At 35.4% G+C, this 15,799-nt stretch overlaps 1 protein-coding gene across 3 annotated transcripts in view; it reads right to left on the bottom strand.

The window, feature by feature from the left end:
• Nucleotides 1–15,799, bottom strand: part of GRM1 (glutamate metabotropic receptor 1) — a 311,987-nt gene that overhangs the window by 189,316 nt on the left and 106,872 nt on the right. The gene's annotated exons all lie outside the window — the stretch shown is intronic.

Below are 15,799 nucleotides of genomic sequence, written 5' to 3'. Positions count from 1 at the left end.
ACATTTCCTCTGATTCAAAGATTGTGTGATTGCAATTATCTCCCTCCCTGTCACTTTCAGACTAATTTAAAACAACACAGGTAGAAGCTAAGCGAATAGGCTGAACCCAAGATTTATGATGATCCTATTAAACTTTATCACCTGACAAGTGTTATTGTATGTCTGAGGTGACCCACTTTAATACTGAAGTCCTGGCTAAACCCTGCCATGTTCCAGGTCCTACATTTTACAATGCTGCAGGGTTCTCAGTGGGGAGGAGACCTATTTAATGGTCCACTCCAACTGTGATTTACAGACTGGATGGCCTGATTACTGTCATACTTCCTGAGGTATATACTTCCGTTTTCAACTTTGTTCCTAGTTTTGTAGAAACCACAAAAAAACTTAACAAAATGTAAATATTTATGCCGCAAACGAGAGACATAACTGAAGGTAATAATTGCAAGTGCCAACAACAGGAGTGAGACTAAGGAAGGAAATTGACTAAGGAGAGAAAAGTATCCAAATTAAACAAGATAACACCATGCAATGACCTGAAGCACAAAAATTCTACAGGAGGATTACAAAATTTCATAAGGAAGATAAAAAGAACAATTTTAAGACCACAATACAAGCTATAGAAAAGTAACACAGAGATTATTACTTCTTCTTATACATAAAATACAAAATTGAACATTTATTTCAGGTCATTTAGCTATATTCCCACCCAGGTTCTAGTAGCTGACTTCAAGGCCAGTTGTATCAGTTAATATTCATATCCTCCCCAACCATCACTTTATTTGACCTTCAATGCACCCCTAAGAGCTGAGAAGTGGGGCCGAAAATGATAGCCGTCTTCTAAAATCCATTTTCTCCTTTTTTCATAATAAGTTCCTAGTTGGGCACATGCCCAACCAAAAAAAAAAAAAACCCAAAAAAACTTCTCAGTCTCTCATCGAACTAACTATGGCATTGTGACAAAGTTCTTGTCAGTGAGATAGGAGGAAAGTGATGGATGGTAGAACTTCCATATCTGCTCTTAAAGGAAAAAGGTCTCTGTTTGCCTTCTTTTCTCTTTGCCAAACCGGATATGGAGCCCTCTTAGGGCTCTAGTGAGCCCTCTTGAACCTTGCAGGTGAGCACATCTGAGGGAATGACTGAGCAAAAAAGGAAAGCAACCTGAATCTCTAGAAGACTTCATGGGGTAGAGCTGCCTTTGTAGCCTTGAAGTGCCTTCATCCAGATGGTTAGTTTCATTTTTATTGTAGTAACCAAACTCTTACTCTAGTTAAATAAGGCAAAACAAGTATTTTTATTACCAATTTTTATGAGGCAATATTGATACCTGGTTTGCCTAAAATACTTGGTCCCTGGTTAGTAACTCTACAAAGAAATAATAAGAGTAAAATGTTTTACTGCTTAACCCTCATGTACAACTAGTTTTATATTGTCAACTATCATGTCTCATTTTGGTTCAGAAAAAAAATCTTATATGCAAATTTGTGATGCTAAAAATGGGTACTCCAATTAGCAAAGCTAAGAAAAAGTTTTTCTGAGAATGGATCCTACATGGATGAGCTAATATCCAAAAGTTTAAAGCACAGTTGTGTCGAGTTTGCCAAGTATCTTCTTTAAAGAGCAAAAAGAACGGGCAAATAATCACCACCATGAGAGTTGTGCCTGTTCTTCCAATAGGACATGCAAATGAAGCTTTTTTTGAACTACATTTTTAATTCAGATAATGTTGCAAGTACAGCTGTAACTGCCTTAGGGAGAACTGAAGGATGAAATTAGGTAATTTCTTGCAATCAAGATGAATTCAAAAGAGGAAAAGTTTCATCCACCTGTTGTTTGGAAATTCTACTGAAGAGAACTATAGAAAACATATTTCAGAGAGAAACAATTTCCTAGAGGAAAAAAATCCACTCGAGCAATCAAGCTTCTTGTCTTTTCTGCTTATTAATGAAATGAATTTGTTTTTAAACCCTAGGTTGTAAAACTTTATGGTTTACCACAAAAGAATTTTTAAAGTATATCCTGTGAAAATGAGATGTGAGTGAAAAGGTTAAAGTTCACAGTAACAAAATAGACCAGTAATTTTTCATATGTACAATCAGTTTAGTTTCAATCAAAAGAGAACTCTTTGCATAAGTTAATGGAAATGCCTGATACAACTTTTCACAACTTTTGGGACTAAAACACCTGTGTCTCGATCACATTTTGTTTTTAAAACTCCTACTTCTCAATCACTTTTCCCTTTTAATGACCTCTTTTCTTATTTCTCTATAATTTTACAACTGTTCTAAAAACAATCTTTCATTTACTCTTACTAACTGTATTCTTTCCTCCACTTTTATTTAATAAGTAACTTCTCAAAAAGATTACAAATTGATCATTATTGTCAATCATCCTGACCCAATATTGATTCACCTTCTCTTGTCACCTGTTAGTAGAGTCAGAAATTTAGTCCATAGCATATTTGACCAAGAAGGGACAAGGTGACAAAACTACTCTATTTGCTAAATGAGTTGGAAGAAAGGAGAAATTGACAGTTTACGCTATAATAATATTGTGAGTCAACATATGAATTTCTAATATTCTGCTGTTATTTTTATTTGTACCAATATTTTTCCCTCAGGAGTCAGTCAACAAAAATATATTAAGTGGTTACTACATAACAAATACTATGGATGCACTGGGAACGATGGCAAGTATGACGGAGTGAACTTGTGTTCAACAAGTTCAACACAGTGATGAGTTAAGGATATGCATCCCCTTTACCCTTTTCTTTTCTCGTGTGAAAACTAACAGTGAATTTGGGTTTTCTTCTTGATTCTGACCATGTTCATAATTTAGGGGGAGGACATAAATCACATTTTGTTTAGTGAACTGAAGCTATCGTGAAAATTTCATTATTCGGTGTCTCAAACACTTCATTTCTCACCATTACTCTTTGGAGAGTTTGTGGATTTCTATTTCATTTTGTTTTGTTTTTAAGAGGTGGCAAATTATGTGCGAACATTTCAAATTTCCTAGCCTCCTTCTAAGATGATTTTGTATTCATTGCGATCTCTTGCTGAAACTTGTTTGCTATCCATGCGCACCCCACGTCTATTTGTGTACCTGAGATGCATTAATGCAAATTATCCTCAGCTGATCACCCTACCTACCTCTCCTGCTCCAGCCCATCTCCTGCCAGACACCCACGTCCAAGCCAAGCAAGAGTTTTCTCTCCAGCAGGGGGATGGGTTGCATCACTGGCTGACAAACTGGTGGTTGACCTGTGGTCCCTGATGTAGGACAGTCAGGACTTTTCATCCTCTTTGTCAGGTGGACTACATTTATCACCAAAGGGAAATGAGTTTTTGTTCTCATGTCTCGGGCTTTTGACAGAGAAGAAAATATCTTCTCTACCGCTGCTGCTTCCTTACTGGCAAGACAGCAGGAGCAAAACCAGAGCTCAGCCTTCATGGGGATGGGGGCCATTAAGCACAGAAGGCTGTTAATTTATAGAACAAGATGTCAGCAATGCACCAAAAGCCCAAGATCACTGAACAAAGAATATGGTTAATTCAAGCTTAAGTCTTTGCTCATGACCCTGGGACAAAAACCAGTGACATTTGCTACCAAGATTAATAAAAACATGATGATTTTTCAGGGAAGCTTTGCACCTAGGTTTGTTGTTTTTACATTAAATATTATTGATTGATGCATGTGTCACCAGTGACACAGCCACAAAACACACACTGAGCAGCACGTTGATTCTATAAATGGAGAAAAGGTAAAAATACACACACACACACATATCCTCAGGTGATAAGCAGTGAAAACAGTGTCATTTTTTTCTTGGTCTAAATGCTTCTCAGGAGATGTTTTATTACAATTTTGTATTTCATAACCTATGGGTTTTAAGCATGTTATCATGTGAGATTATTTCTAGTTAGACCAGGATTATATATCTTATGCTATGATAACTAGAACTACTCAAACATTCTACTTTTTAAAATATTCATGGAAAGTGGATTCTAACTCAAGAATCAATTTTGCTCTGGGTCACATATTAGGATACTATTATTTTTTGATCATTTCTAGCTAAAGTTCAGTGTGTTAGGAGAATAACTAGGCTGTGCACTAGAAAGAAAAAATCATAAAAAGCTTGTAAAGGTCCTATGAAGAAAGCCAATTTTAATAAACTTTAAATTCATGACATCGGGATGCTACAGTCTATTTAGATTTTAAGAAAGAAAAATTTGAGAATTATTAAAGTTGTAAAACCTATAGGACAAAAACAAAAGAAAAATGTTAGTTCTTTCTTAAAATAGAAGTTGAAAGTAATTTCTTCAGTTGATATCATCCCACACAATACGTATTTCACATTTATTCCCCCAAAGGCTCCAACATCTAATCTGCTTTGTGTGTAAAAGCAAAATATATTGTTTCTTCTGTTTTTATTTTATTTATTTTTAAATATATAATATTTATTATATTTTTCCATTGCCATTTAGGCTCCTTATACTCCCCTCCCACCAGCCGTCACCACCCTGTTGTCCACATCCAAGAATCCTTTTTCCTTTTTGCTAATCAGTGAAGACTATTTTTATTTTCTACATAATCAGTGGAAATAGACAAAAGTTTAGTTTTTCCCTTTCATGATCAATGAAAATAAATTAATGCATAATTAGAAAATCTGATGCCTGATATAAGCAGAAACAAAGTCTAATAAAGCCCTCATAAAATTTGGTCCTATACTGTAAAAAATCAGTTAAAATAGAATATTTCAATCAAATAGATATGTCTTAAAGAAAAAACACAAAACATACTCTCATACAGTTGGTTCCCTTTTCATTTTGAGGATGGTTTCTTTAGCTGTACAGAAATTTTTTTTAATTTGATGCAGTCCCATTTGTTTATTTTTTGTCTTTATTTCCCTTGCCCTAGGAGATATTTCAGCAATAATACCACTGCTTGGGATGTCCAAAATTTTACTCTCTATGTTTTCCGCCAGGACTTTTATGGTATCATGACTTATATTTACGTCCTTTATCCATTTTGAGTTTATTCTGGTGTATGGTGTAAGTTGGTGGTCTAGTTTCATCTTTTTGCATGTACCAGTCCAGTTCTCCCAACACCATTTATTGAACAGACTGTCTTTACTCCATTGTATGTTCATGCCCCCTTTGTCAAACATTAATTGACCGTAGACACCTGGGTTATTTCTGGGCTCTCTGTTCTGTTCCATTGGTCTATGTGTCTGTTCATGTCATACCAGACTGTCTTGAATACAGTGGCCTTGTAGTATGGTGTGACAGCAGGCATTGTGATCCCTCCAACTTTGTTCTTCTTTCTCAGGATTGCTGAGGCTATTCAGGGTTTTTGGTTCCATAAAAATTTTTGGAATGTTTGCTTTAGATCTGTGAAATGTGCCATTGGTATTTTAGTAGGAATTACATTGAATCTATAGATTGCTTTGGGTAGTATGGACATTTTATTGATGTTAATTTTTACCCTTGATATGATACAATTAGAATGGTACTTTACCTCTGTGGTCTTACTCCCAAAGACATATAACTCCAGTCAAATCATGAGAAAATACATCGGACAAATCCTGGATGAAGAACATCCTACAAAATACCTGACTGGTACTCTTCAAATCTGCCAATGGCATCACATATTAAGTCAGAAAAACTGTCACAGCCAAGAGGATGCTAAATAGATATGACAGCCAAATGTAATGTGTATCCTAGAACAGAAAATGGACATTAGGTAAAAACTTTAAAACTCTGAATAAAGTATGGACTTTGGTTAACAGTCCCAGTAATGCATTAATAATAATTCATTAATTATAATGAAATACGAGATACCAAGAAGGGAAAGTAAATGTTGGGTAGTAGAAACTATTTGTACTATTAGCATATTTTTTGGAAATCTGTTCTAAAAAACAGTAAAACCATTCTAAAAAGAAAAGTTTATCAAAATAATACCCAAATTGGAAGAATCTGTAGGTCTGCAATAAAAATATTTTATCTGTGGACCTAAAAAGATCAATACTTATACGACTATGAGAAAGTGGTCTTTCACAGTCATTTTTCTTGGCTACAACTCTGCTTTAAAAAGTATTTTCAAGACAAGAGCTAGAAATGGTCAAGCTGAAATTGCAAAAAAACACTTTTTTAACATTTAATGAGTGTATCAATGGAAAAAAATCTAGTGAAGGGAAAGGATGCAATATAAATAATGATAACCAATAAAGTGATAAAATTAATGTTATATAAATATCACTCATAAGTTATCAACTTAGAATAAATGCAAATATGTTGATATCAAATTTTAATATGCTATAAAAATTCTGAAACAGAAATTTAGGAAGAGACAGATATGAAAATATATAGACATTGAGCTTTTGTAGAAAAGAAAAGAGAACCAGATTTTTAAGTACACATTTTAATAGTATCTTAGAGGAAGGAGATGGAATTTAACTTGTGCAATCTCTTTTCAGAACATATCAAGCAGAAAGAGAATCTAAATTTTTTAAGATTAAAAAGTAGCTCAGCCTATTTTGTTCTATTCTATCCCAACCTGCCAAGAGTTGTCAGAGAAAGTCACAGTGGGAATACATGCCAGTTCTTGTTACTCCACTGGATTGGGAGTAGAAAATCACACTTTGGAACAATGGTCTAAAGGTCAGACATAGAGGGCTCACTTATTTGGTTGCTTCCTCCCCTGGTGCTGCATTTGAAAATTAACACACAGACTTGAGGCCAAATGCTTCAAAAACAAAGAAAGTTCAGACTAAGTCCATTTAGTAATGTGACAAAAATTTACAGCCAGCATGCATTGGTTTAATGACATGCAGGGGAATTTCGTTAAGCATTTAAATGTCATTGTCTCCATTCACGGTTACGATAGCCCTAATGGTGGACATTAGTATTGGTGCTTGTTTGTAGAATGATTACAGAACTTACTCAAGGTCTCTTAGCGATAAGTGGGGAATCTTGGATCAGAATGCAAGGATTTCTAACTCTTGCGGCTGCTGATCACAAACTATTCTATTAGAGCAATTATTTCATGTAATTTACTAGCCCATTTAGAAAAGTAAGTTAATTATAGACTAAATTATCTCTTCTAAAAATTACAAAATTAATTACTTTGGTATATATTATATACCATTTTATTGCATAAGAAGCATGAAAGAACTATAACATTTAATTTATCTTGAAGGAAAACTAACAGATATTTTTTCATATTTTGGAGCTGATGATTCTGGAGATGATAAACCCAAGTAATCTAGACCAAAAATTCAGTCAGGATCTCATAGTCTTCAGTGCTGACTACCTCACTCTAATTGATGGGAGAAGCCCATGGGGAGACATTAAAACTGTAAGTATTTTCTTTAATCTGCAAAATGGAAGTAAACCCATTGATCCATCAATTCTAAAACAGCAATTACAACATATCATGACTTAAAACCATGCAAACCAATAAATTTACTAATATGCCAATCTCTTCCAGTTCCCGATAGGTGATCCTACATCTTCTGATTGACTATCTCCAGGTAAAGGATCCTCCCTGACCAGAGAAAAATCTATTTTATTGTTGAATGCATCATCACAATTGTCAACATTTACTGAGTACTTACTGTGTGTCAGGTAGTAAACAGGTCAGATTTACTTAACATCAAGTATGTATTGAAAACCACTAAGTTTCAGACACTGTTATATAGGTACGAGGAATCCAGCAATGAGCTAAACATAAGCCCTGCAGTTATTGTGCTTATGTTTTATCATTTAATCAACAAAATAACTTTCAAGACGGATATTTAGTACTGTTACTTGTCTCCCTTTCATAAGTGAGGAAAGAAGGTTAGAGGCTTATCCAAAGCCACAAAGATATTATAACATATATGTACATACCAAGTGTTACATATGATCTGCTAAATAAAACAGTATATTTTCAAATCCAACATAACTCACTATCTTTAGGGAAGACATCACGGCTTTCTTATCCCACTAGGAGGACAAACCATTCATTTGTTAGTTTTCTTATGACAGTAAACATGGTTTGAAGAAAATTAAGTTTTCAAATAAAGATTGGAAAACTCCAGCTTGCGATACTTAAAACAATAAAAATCTCAATGAGCCAGAAGATATTTTGTATTTATGAGATAGAGTCTACATTTGTATTTACATGTATCGTATTGTTTTATTTTTACCATTTACCATTTTGAAGAAAAACTTACAAAGTCAAACCAACTTCTGTAAAGTAAAATGCCTCTGTTTTTAATATACTGGTCCTATGGATAATATAATAAATCAAACCAAGAAACATCTCATATATAGGTATATTCACACTAATGGTGACAGCCTTTCCTAAAGCTATTTAAATGAATGACATTCAGAGAAAAGTAGAGGACAATAAGTTTCTCCTAAAAATCTCAGAAAACTAAAGTGATAATACTAGCAGAGGGTACTTATGTCCTTTAATGGTATCACTGCAAAAGCTTCACTATGATTCTTGCTTTAGCCTTATTAGTGTGATAGTTTTAAATACAAGACCATAAAATTACTACAGGCCAAACTCTTATGTTTAAAGAAAGTAAATTACAAATGCAAGTACGATAGTCATGTTTATACTTCTGTAATAGACAGCCGCTAGGGTCATTCTACGTTCTGGTATTCGATCTCTCGTGCATTCCCCTCAAACCATGGGACCTAGCGATATGCTTCTGAAAAATAGAGTATGACAAAAACAATGGGGTGTCACTTCCATGATTAGGTTATAAATAAACCATAATCTCTCTCCCTCTCTCTCTCTCTCTCCCTCTCTCTCTCCCTGCCTCTCTCTCTGCCTCTCTCTCTCATGTGAGCTGCCCTTATGGAAGGCCCACATGGTCATAAATTATGAGCAGCAAGAACCTGGTCTGGCAACAGCAAGGTGAGTGAGCTCAGAGGCAGATTCTTTCCCAGTTGAGCTTTGAGATAACCAGGTCTTGGCTGGATGAAAACTGTTTGCACTTCACCAGTCTTCCTCTACAGAAAAGCAGGCTCAGCAAACACCTTTCCCTCTTCACAGAAAACTCAAAACATGAGGCCTTAGGGATACAATGACAAACATCAATAATTTAATAACCTGAAATATATTTAATAAACTCAAGATTATCCTTTTAAAACTAGAAGCAAGCTTCACTGAAGGATTTCATAACAACGTAAATTTTTCCAGTAAGATGTAGTGACTGAAAACAGTAAATGGGTTTAACTTTTTTTTCAAATTATAAAAAGAAAGTTATTTAGAAAGTCACAGAGGTAGAAAAGGTGAGCCAGCTGGGCTGTGTGGGCTCAGGAAACAAGTTACAGAGGCAAAAGAAGAACCTTTAGAACTTAGGAAAAAAGAAAGGCAGAAAAGGAAAAGGAGAAGGGGGAAGGCACAGGCTTGCTTCAGAGAGAGGAAGAGTGACCCTAAAAATTTTTAATATTTTATTTTATGTTGGCAAAACACACATGCAAGCTACTCTTCTGTACTTTGTTACTGAGACAATTTTGCAGTTCCAGCACCCTTGGGTTTTATTTAGGTTTGCAATCCCGATAGGCATTAACTGGAGTGAATTTTAATTACTATACAATGCGCTTCATTTGATAAGCAAGGAAGGGAAAATATACTTGTTCATCTCTTTATTAGAGATGAACGTCAAAGCCAGAAGCCCTGTAGGTCAGATTGTCTAGTGACTGTGTAGCATTTCCACAAATCTCTGAAGGGGCATCTACATTTTGAAAATTTGCCTGTTGTATTTTCAATTACTATTATAAAAATGCAAAAATTACTAAAAGAAATGTTCAGAGCACACTTTTTTCAACTTTCAACGTTATCTTAAAAATGTGTACAAACCATGCTCATTGCTAAAGAATGTCAGATATAAAGCAAAGATCCAAATGTTCCCAAATATATGAACACATCTGACATTGAATATAACTAGAACTAGGTCTCTGGATAAATACCTCAGGAAAAAACCCATAAATTTCTTTAATGCAACTGTCAACTTTTCACAGAATATAGCTACTCTCCTTCTCAACTCTTTCACCTCCTAAAGTCAGAACAAGCCAAAGATTGGCCTCAAAGATTTCCTATGCCTTAATTTAAGTGAATCAGAAAATGGAGAATTTACGCCCTAGGCATTGGCTAAAACAACAGAATAATCAGTCAGTAATTAATGAACTTTATCACCTGAATTTAATAACAGATGTTGTATGCACCTCCCAAAGAGGGCAAGGAAAGAGACAGTCGACAGATCCTTGCTCAAACCACTGCCATACCGGGGTGTATATTCATGAGCCCAAGGCCACACCCTCTGAGGAGTGAGACCAAATACTTCACACTGCAAGGGGAACAGACTTCACCAAAAGAGCCTAGTCAAGCCACAAATAAACAAATAAACAAACAAACAAATAAATAAATAAAAAGAGCAAAAGCAGGCTCCAGAGAGTGGAAGCAGGTTCTAGATTTGCTACAAAATGTTACCTACAATGTGAGGTTTGCAATAAAAACTTTTGAGATATTCAATGAAAGAGAAAAGTGTGACACATTCATGAAGATAAAAGCAAGCAGGCAACAAAAACTACCTGGGAAATGAACCAGATGTCAGCTGTAACAAAGACTTCAAAGTCTGCTATAAATGTATTCAGGGAGCTACGGAAACCATGCTTAAAGAAGTAAAGGAGGATATAATAGCAATGTCTAAAATATCAATAACAAGATAGAATTACTAGAAAAGAATTAAAAGGAAACTCTGGAGTTGAAAATTACAATTGCTCCTTGAACAATGTGCGGCTTAGGAGAGCCAACCCCTTTCACCATCAAAAATCCAAATATAACTTCAGTTGGCCATCCACACACATGGATCCCTGACCAGAGGTTGAAAATACAGTTGACTCTTCAACAACATGGATTTGAAATACACAGGTCCACCTTCATGTGGATTTTTTTCAATTGATAGTCCAACTGACCTGTGCAATTTAATCCCACGTTACTCAAGGGTCAACTCCATGGATGAAAATCCACATACGCAGAAAGTTGACTGTGTTTGTATGTGAATTTTCAACTGCTTGGGAGGTCCATGCCCCAACCCCCCATCTTGTTCAACAGTCAACTGTATATGGCAAGCCCTGGAACAACCGCTAAATTTTTTAATATAGTGAAAAATATTAAAGAAGGAATACAGAAACAAAAGGACATAAAATATCTGGAAAACAAAATGTAAAATGTCAGTGTAACTACATCAATCATCATATTATATGTGAAAGCATTAAATAATACAATAAAAAGGCAGAGACTATAAGGCTAGATTTTAGAAAAAGCAAGATCCAACTGAAAGCTGTCTACAGGAGACGTTTCAGATACAAAGGCACAAATATGTTGAAAGTGAAAGGACGGAATAAGATGTATCATATAAAGAGTAGTCATAAAAGGCTGGAGTATCTGTACTCACAACAGGAAGAAAGTAGCTTTAATATAAAAAGAACACTTAAAGAAGACATAAAGAACACTTCTGATGATAAAAATGTCAACCCATCAAGAAGTTATAACTGTTATAAACACATAATACAGGGTGTGGCAAATGTAGGTTTACAGGTACGAGTACCCAAAACAGAGTTCATTCCTATATTATTATTTACCAATTACTGTATTATTTTCCACAAGAACAACTGTGAACCTACATTTGCCACACCCTCTATATACACATAGCAACAGAAATTCATATATATATATGAAGCAAAACCTGAGCTCAAGGGGAAAAGACAGTTCAACAGTGATACAGTTATGAGCCGCACAATGGTGTTTCAGTGAACAACAAGCCGGGTGTATGGCAGTGGTCTCGCAAGCTTATGATGGAACTGAAAGATTCCAATTGCCTAATGATGTCATAGCTGTCATGATATTGTGGCACAGTGCATTCTTTATGTCTTCATGATGATACTGGTGTAAACAAACCTACTCCACTGCCAGTTGAATAGAAGTGTAGCACACACAATTATGGTAGTAGACCATAACATCTATGTTTGTGTCAACGTACTCCGATGTTCGCACAGTGAGGAAATAGCTTATGGACATATATCTCAGGACGTACCCTCATAGTTAAGAGCACGGGACTGTAGTTGGAGACTGCAATACCACGGTTGTCATAACGGATAGAACACGTAAGCGATGTGAACAGGAAATAGATTTTTAAAACACTATAAACAACCTGAACCTAATAGGCATTTACAAAACACTCAACCCAACAACAACAGAATGCACATTCTTCCCTAATGCACTCAGAATATTCTTCAGGATAGTCCATATACAAGGTAACAAAACAAGCCTCAATAAACTTAGAAGAAATAAAGTCACCAAAAAGTATTCTCAATAGCAATGAAAGAATATTGTAAATTAACAATTTAGGGAATTAATCATATGTGAAAATTAAACACCACAATACCAAATAACCAAGGTGTTAAAAAGAAATCAAAAGAGAAAACAGAAAATACTTTGAGATAAATGAAAATATATAATATAACATGGGGTACAGATAAAGCAATGCTTGAAGAAATTGTGTATCTATAACCACCTACATTTAAAAAGAATATCAAATCAACAACTTAGCCTTCTGCCTTTAGACCCTAGAAAGAGAGGAGCACTTTGAAATTAAGACAAGCAGAAGGAGGAAAATAATAAAGATTGGAGTTGATTTTAATAAAAATGAGAATAGAAAAACAATAGAGAAAATCAAGAAATCTAAAAGTTGATTCTTTGGAAAGAACAACAAAACTGACAAATATTTAGCTAAACTGACCAGTATAAAAGTAGAGAAACTCAAATTACAAAAATCAGCAATTAAAAAGGAAACATTGCTAATGACCTTAATAAATAAAAAGAATTATAAAGAAATATTACAAACAACTGCATGCCGAAAAATTAGGAAACTTAGATAATGTGGACAAACTCCTAGATAGACCCAACTGTCAAAACTGACTCAAGAAGAAATAGGCATTTCGAATAAACCTATAATGAGTGAAGAGATTGAATTTGTAATAAAAATATTATCCACAAAGAAAAGCCAAGGAACACGTGACTTCTCTGATGAAATCCAGGAAGGATTTTTAAAAGAATACCAATTTTTCAAAAATTCTTCCAAAAAGTGAAAAAAGAGAGAATAGTTATTCTGAGATTACTATCACCCAGATATCAAAATCATATAAAGGAATAAGAAGGAAAAAAAGCTACATGACAATATTCTCATAAATATAAGCACAAATATGTTCAACAATTACTAGCAAAATATAGTGATATATAGATAGGAATATTGCTATTTCATAAAAATCAAGTAGGATTTATCCCAAAAATCAGTTTAACATTCAAAAATCAATTAATTTAATATAATTTTATTAATGACATGATCAACTTAATAGATAAAATGGCAAATAAGTACACAAAAATATTCAACATTATTAGTCATTAGGAAAATGCAAGTGAAAACCCCAAAGAGATGCCACCACACACCCACCAGAACAGCTCACAGTGAAAAGACTGACAATACTGTTTCGGTAAAGATGTGGAGGAATCAGAACTCGAAAGCATTGCTGGTGCAACTTCGGAAGATAGTTCAGCAGGTTCTTATGAAGTTTAATTTATAAAGTTAAATATACAACTGCCCTGTGACCCGTAACCTCACTTCTAAATATTTCTTAAAGAGAATTAAATGTGTCCATGCAGAGACTAATACAGGAATGTTATGTCATGGAATACAGCTCAGCAACAAAGATGCTACTAATATGTACAACAGCATGATTGCATCTCGAAAGCATTTTGCCAATTCTAAAAAATTCAGATATAAAAGACTACATTCTATGTGGTTCTCTACTTAATAAAATTCTAGAAAAGGCAAAAGTGCAACAACAACAGAAAGCAAATCACTGGTTGCCAGGGGTTGGCGGGCATGACTGCCAAGGGCACTCAGGGACATTCTGCGGTGATGGAAATGTTCTATATCGTGATTTTTCTGGTGCTTGCATCACTACATAGTTACAAAAAAATCATCAAATTATATATTTAAAATTGGTGAATTTCAATAAGTCTGATGTAAAAATTTACATATAAACTCCTTGATCCATCCCAATACTGAATCAGAATCTAAAGGAGGTAAGGCCGAGGAAGCTGAACAGTTTTTAAAGCCCCCCAGGTTTATGATATGGGCTGATAGGTTTACGGAGCAACTCAGCCATCAGACCCCAATGCTGGCAATTAGCGAGACTTAGCAGTTGGTCACCTGGGGTAATCTTAGACTCGGAGACGGCCGAGGCTAAACCTGTCACATGTTTAATGCTTCCTACTCTGCATCTTGATTCGTCTGAAAACTGGGCATGACTATGTTTTCAGGGGACAGGTCGATAGCCCAGTCTGGGTATCAGCAGAAGACAGGAAGCAGAGTTGCCCACAGCGTTTGTTATTATGACTACTCCTGCTGTGCTGTTTTGACTATTAATTTTACTTATCTCAGATGTGTCTTTACTGTTAAAAGAAAATCTTGATGGGAAATAAATTCCAATAAGTAGAAGTAGGGTTAAAGTTCCTTTTCATCTTCCCTTTCAGATCTGTCCTGTCAGCAATTCATTCAGAGTGAAGCCATCTGAGCACTGAGGTAGGCTTCCCGGGTCACGGTGAGGAAACCTAGCCCATCTTCAGGGCTTTAAAGAACAAAGACTAGGAAGAAGGTGCAAAGTCCCTCATCGAGAAAGTCTACCAATGGCCTGGGGTGAAGATCCAGAAATCTGTGATTGAAATGCTCCTCCCCACAGCTTCTGGTGTGCTGTGGCTGGGAATGGACTGTCGTGGGAACTATGAAAATGTATTACTAAGATAAATTCCCTGTCGTCTTCGATCAGTCTCAAAAACAAACTGGGCTAACTCATAATGACCTCCTTTTCCATCCAAACTAAGCCAGCCACCGCAGAGGACACATGCAAGCCCTCCCATCAGTCAGTGTTTCTAACACCCGAGTGGCAAGTGGAGACCCTGAGAACAGTCTCAGCTTTCAGACATTCATTATCTGAAACAAGGAAATAGGTGTTGGTATGAAGGAAGGGCTAATCAGGACTACACTGAAGGCAAACCATCCATTACAAATGTTGTATTATAGCATCATACACCTAAAACCTACATAATTTCATTAACCAATGTCACTCCAATAAATTCTATTTAAAAATACAAAAAGATATTTAACCAGCCACTCCCATTACTATGGCAATCCTGAGCATTTCTGTGGCTGAGAGCTACACTCAAAATACCCGTCAATATCCTACAAATAATATTTATTCTCCACAGTACCTAAACTAAATCCTTCTCCCTCCCTAGCACACAGTTCTCATAGTCCTTTTCTAACAGTGTACTCTTCCACAAGCTCTCATGAACCTGCTTGTGGGGCAGGCATGTTTTAAGGCAGGTTAATAAATAGTTTTGGCCCTTGGGAATGCAGGGAAAACTAGGTTATGCATCTGTGAGTTGTGACAGTCACACTCATCAGCTTTGTTAACCTCTTGATTATAATTCACTTTCGGGGGTGTCACACTTTACTGAAACTCCACATTCGCTTAATAGTACATAACCTTTGCAATTCTGCCTGAAAGCTGCAAACTTCAGACATATTTGCCCATTTATTTTCATAATGAAAAGATGGGATCTAAAATAACTCATTTTAATTTAAAAATGTGTGAAATATAACGCCATGGTCTATCAACTTAGGTTTCGAGAGGATAGAGGTCACTTTTCCAAATGTGTATTTAGGTTCCAGAAGAAA

The sequence above is a fragment of the Desmodus rotundus genome, chromosome 11 (assembly GCF_022682495.2).
Source record: "Desmodus rotundus isolate HL8 chromosome 11, HLdesRot8A.1, whole genome shotgun sequence".
NCBI lineage: Eukaryota > Metazoa > Chordata > Mammalia > Chiroptera > Phyllostomidae > Desmodus > Desmodus rotundus.
This window is presented reverse-complemented; position numbering and strand designations above follow the sequence as displayed.